Source organism: Echinops telfairi, unplaced genomic scaffold, assembly GCF_000313985.2.
Source record: "Echinops telfairi isolate 266 unplaced genomic scaffold, ASM31398v2 ScPeMD7_9;HRSCAF=40, whole genome shotgun sequence".
Classification (NCBI taxonomy): Eukaryota; Metazoa; Chordata; class Mammalia; order Afrosoricida; family Tenrecidae; genus Echinops; species Echinops telfairi.
The window spans coordinates 83,105,912-83,111,619 of NW_022103906.1; the positions used below are offsets into that span (position 1 = coordinate 83,105,912).

At 36.6% G+C, this 5,708-nt stretch overlaps 1 non-coding gene across 1 annotated transcript; it reads right to left on the reverse strand.

The window, feature by feature from the left end:
* Positions 1-482: 482 nt before the first annotated feature.
* LOC115868343 lies at positions 483-589 on the reverse strand. The gene has a single exon (XR_004045524.1). It is a non-coding gene; the product is annotated as a U6 spliceosomal RNA (small nuclear RNA).
* Between the last annotated feature and the right edge of the window lie 5,119 nt (positions 590-5,708).

A 5,708-nucleotide genomic window follows, 5' to 3' on the forward strand; every position in this document is an offset into this window, starting at 1 on the left:
AGGCCTCTTCTTCTTTTATGGTTTTCCCATTTGAGCTCCATGCTTCACCCCATGCTGAGTTTTTTTCTAAGGTAAAAATGTATATTAATTTGAATTTTGATAGCAATAATTGTCTCATTGATTTTAGAACAAAGTCCACCTCCCTTAGTTCCATGTATGAGACCATTTCGAACTGGTCCCACCAACAGGCTGCTGTGTAACTTTCAACCCAGTTTCTACTGAACTCCTTACTATCTGTCTGTCCTTCCTGTGAAGTCATATGAAGTCCTTGTCATCCAATGCTGCTTTTCATGCTCTTGAGAGCTCTCTTACAAGAATAAAATGTTCTGTCTAGAACTCGTTAGATGAATCGAGCCCACCAACCTCTCTGCTGGAGAAAGGTGATAATCGGCTTCCATGAAAACTTACACAATGATTCCTCAAAGAGGAGATGCTAAATGAGTGAGCAGGAAAGAGTCAGAGGGACTGCACATTTATTTACTTGGTCCATTGAAGACTTCGTGAGTTTGTGCGTCATCCTGGCTCAGGGGCCATGCTAATCTTCTCTATATCTTTCCAATTTTAGAAGATGTGCTGCTGAAGTGAGTACAATCCTACCCTTTAGTGTGGCTTATAATACTTGAATTATAAAGTGTTTACTCTGTATCAGACTCTGTTCTAAGAACTTTACAAACTATTTTGTATGACACTTTAGAAAGATATAATAAATGTATACATATAGAATAATATATAAATGTATGTGCATAATAAATAAAATAGTTATAAATAAATAATGGTTATATGAATAATAGTTACATATAAAATAAATAACAATAAACATATAAAATAAATATAAAGGTATAACTCATTTTTTTAATAACCCAAACTTGCAAAATAAACTTTTAATTTCCAGGGGAGGGTGCGGAGTTTCGTGTTTTCTTTTCCTTCTTTATTTTCTGATAAAAAGTGGTCGTCCACATAAGGTTGAGAACCTATGATTTACAACAGCTTCACTATGAGCTGAAATTAATTTAATGGCAGGTTTGGGTTGGTTTCGTATTAATATTTACCTCATTTGTTTTCAAGGCATTTCATATAATTTTCTCCTCATAAATTTTACCCCATAGTACTGATTTTGGGATTATGTTTTCACACGTCCCTTCGGTGTGACTAGTTCTGTGATATTTCACTAGTATTTAGGAGAAATGGAAAGTAAAGACATTCATACCTTGGATTTTCCCAAAACTTCTTGCTTAGCTCTTGAATCTGAGTACCTGCAGTCATCTGATAACTTGCAGGCACCCAAATTCATCTGAAAATAAGGGAGCATGAAACATATCAGGAGTTATAACCAGAACATAAGAGAACCGCACCCAGTTTCATCACTCCCTTCAGATGATCTAGTTTTTGAGGATAGAGTATTTCACAAGAGCCCCCAAATTCTGGCAGCCTTGAGGACATCACTGGACATCCCCCTCAGATCTTATCTAGTAAGATTTTTCCTTCTTTCTTTTTCTTTTTAGTAGTTTGTCACATCTAAGAGCACTCAGTTAACGAGCTCATCTTCATCAGCAATAAACCAAAAACAAACTCATTGCAACCAAGTCGTTTCAGAATCATGACGACAGCGTGGAGCACTCCTTCGAGTTTCAGAGACTGAAACTTCATAGTAGGAAACAGCTTCATCTTCATCCTCAGCCGGAGACCGAGCCCACCGTGCTACCACCAGGAGTTCAGAATATGAAAGAGAGAATACACTAGTTTCAAAACTGCGATGTACCTAAGTTCAAAGGAATGATATTAAGTATGCTAAAATAATATGTAGGTAGTTTTATTCTTTTTTCTAATGATTCAATAACTGATTGTTATTTTGAAAGTAGCAACTACAAGAAAAGCAGTGTAGAAGAGCATAGAATGATTGAAATTATAATAATTTAATTATCAAGTGTTTACTCTGTATCAGACTCTGTTCTTAAAATTTTACAAACTGATTTCTTTGTATGACTCTTTTTAAAAATATTAACTCATATTAACTTATTTTTTAGAATAACCAATCCATATCTGCCCAAACCCTATTGACTGCCATCTCGGCCACTGAGACACTCAATGACAGTCCTTTTGACGTTTTGTGCATCACGCCAGAAGCAGACAGCCACATCTTTCCCCAGAGTGCCAACACTGTGGCTACCAGTCCAATATTCCCTAACTATATTAACTCGTGTCATTTTGAGAATTAACAAAATTTATAGGTATTATTCTTTTTTCCAGAAGATAAAGGAACAATTGAGTCAGAGAAAGGTTAATGACATGCACAAGGTCAAGAGCTAGTTACAGAGCTCTGATTCCAAGCAGATCTTTTATTTCACCAGCTATGTGATTAACCAATATGCTACTGATTCCATTTAGAAGGAAGTGGCCCAGAATATTACATTAAATAGTTAATTTAAGACCGCTGAGAATCCAAAGTTATTTAGATACATGGAAAGTTTAAAAGGTGTGAATAAAAATAACTTTGAAACTATTTAAAGGCATTTTCCATTTATATGAATCATTTGGAAGAAACTATAATTATCCTAGAGATAACCACATATTAATATAGACAACTTAATCATAGTTGTTGACCCATGTGTTGTTTTTCAAAAGGACATCAGGTTTAATTTATTAAAATTCACTTTGTAATGACCCAGAACCACATGCTAACAACAGGTGATCTAACCTCTATATAAATAAACCCAATGATATTAATGAAGGAACGAATCTAAAAGCTTTGGTAAGAGGTGGAGTTCAGAACAAAAGGGCCCTGGGAGGTACACATTCACAATGTGATTTTTCAGCACAATTTTATTTAGTACAAAGCTTCTATCAAAGGGCCAAATTCATTCTGTATATATTTTTTAAATCTCATAAATTTACTTTGTTTCGTTTGTCTTATTGGGCATATCTGTTTCTTATTTTAAAATGCACTGTGCCTTTTTCAGAAGAAAACCATCCTTCTATGATATTTCTATATTATTGAAGTCTTAATACCATTCTAACTTTCAATGCCCTTGATTTATTTTCTCATCTTTATTAACTATAGCCAGCTAATATTTTTGTGCATTAGCTCTAACTCTGTAAATATGAACTCACCTTAGCACACTGAAATTACTTTGCCTTACCACCTTCTCCTCATTTTCATTGGGGACTTTTTTGTTGCCCTGAAACCTCACATGCACATAAAACTTATTCTTCCTGCTCCTTCTTGGCTTTATTTCATTCTCAGGAATGTTTGTAGCCTTGCTCAGATTTCTGAACGGTGTCGGGTCACCTTTCTTTGCAATAGGTCCGCATGTGCTCTCTGCCCGTTGGTTCTTTGACATTTCTTGCCATGAACAAGTGACTGCTTCTGCTGCTGTGTCAGATTTTTAAAATATTTTAACGGGCATTTGGTCAATTCCTAAAGCTTTACTTTTTTCTTAATAATTCAGTTATCTATTGGCCCAATAGATAACATCATGATAAATCAAGAAGGGGTGATGTTGTCAAACATTTTGTTTTCTATGGATCCTGGAAGCAACAGTCGGGAGACCAAAAGACATGCTGCATTGGGTAAATCTGCTGCCCAAGACCCTTTTAGATATTTAAAAGTGAGGGTGTTACTTTGAGGACTAAAGTGGGCCGGACCCAAAACATCCGTGGTATTTTCCATTGCCTCATATGCATGTCAAAGTTGGACATTGAATAAGGAACATCAAAGAACAGATGTATTTGAATTGTGGTGCTGGAGAGAATATTGAAAGTATCATGGACTGCTAAAAGGACAAACACATTTGTCTTGAGTACAACCAAAGATCTCCTTGGAGACAAGGATGATAAGACTTAGTCTTCCATACTTGGGGCATATTGTCAGGAGAGACCAGTCCCTGGAAAAGGACATCATGCTTGGTAGAGCAGAGGGGCAGCAAAGCAGAGCAAGGCCTGCAAAGAGATGCACTGACACCTGACTGCAACCATGGGCTCAGCCGTGGGAGCAACTGAAATGGCGGAGAGTGCTTTTTGCCGTGTAAAGGGCCACTGTGGTTTGGTTGTAGCACCGACACATCCGGTGCCACTTGAACATCTTCTATCAAACACATTGAATCTTGAAAATATGCCACTTTTTAAAATGATTGCATATTGATCAATTACTTTAGGTCCAGTGATAGTCAGTCTGCCCATAGAAACCTTCAAGATTGCCACGGAAGGTCTGATTTTTCCCCCCCTTCATTTCTTTCAGCTTGAGATACGTGGAGCATATCTTTTTCTTTTGGATTTCTAACTCCAAATCTTTTCACAGTTCACTCGAACACTTTCTCTTTTTGAGCTGCTCTTTGAAACTAACCGCACATGTCTTTTACTTCATCACTCCTTTCATTGACTTTCAGCTACTTTATATCCAAGAGCAAGTTTTAGATTGTCTTCTGACATACATTGTCTTTTTCTTTCTTTTCTATATTTTAAGCAGCCTTTTGCTGTCTTCATGTATGATATCTTGAAGTCATCCCACAGCTCTTCACGTTTTCATATTCGAGCTCAATGTATGTCAAATGTTCTTGAAAAGTTCCCTAAATTCAGGTGGGAAATGCTCAAGATTGTATATTGGCTCTCATGGAGTTCTTTTAATTTTCTTGGGCTTCAAGCTACATTTACGCATGAGCTCTTAACTATCTTAGAGTTGGCTCTGGTTTAGTTTGCTAAAATTGCGCTATTCCATCTTTTCTTCCTGCAGACGTAGTCAGTTGGATTACTGTGTGTTCCGTCTGGTAAAGTCCATTGGTACAGTTACTAGTTAGGCTGCTGAAAATAGGGATTTTGAAAGAAGCCGTGGTTGGTCTCACCAAGTTCAATCACGCAATCTCCGGTTTTGTTTTTCCAAGTGGTGATTATTTCCCTCTGTTTCTAACTCTTTTATTATAATCACCAGTCCTTATCAATGCCCCTTAATCGGATCATTCAGCATGATAACGTTGGTAGGAGTTTTCTCTTTCTTCTACATTCATTTGAGTGGTGGGTCATAAGTAGTTATATTGACTGATTTTCCTTGCACTTATTCATGTTATCCTACCACAGATGTTGTACTTCAATATATATCTTAAAAGATCATTTTTGATAATGAATGGAAAGCCATTCTTTGTGAATTTTTTGGTCTTGGCATAATAAGCCGTTGTCTAATTGAAAATGGACAATACCAGTGCATTTTAGTTCACTCATGTCTCAGATATTAATCGTTCAATTTTTATTTAATTTTTGAGACCTTCCAATTTTACTACATTCATACCTCACACGTTCCATGCTTATGTACTGACCATCCTCATACATGGTCTGATTATTGTTTGTTTGCAACTGTTTCTTATAACTTATCATGTTCCCAATCAGCAAATGAATGTGCTGAAATCTTACTACATCGGCATAATTAAAGTGATGCTACTTTGGGGAAACAATTCTTCCACAGGTGTATTTTGAATGATTTCCTATATGAGACTTATCTTCTTACCCTCGGTCTGACAATGATCTGCTGCTATTCATAAGATTTCTGTGGGTGATATGTAGATATATTCTTCCTGTTCCTCATTCTCATTTGTTCTTCGTCTAGAAGCCCCATTAAACCTGTACTCATGGGATGATCCTGCCGGTATTTAAAATACCAGCGGCATAACTTCCATCTTGCTTCACAGCAACATTCACACGATCATAGTCAGACAAGACAGGCA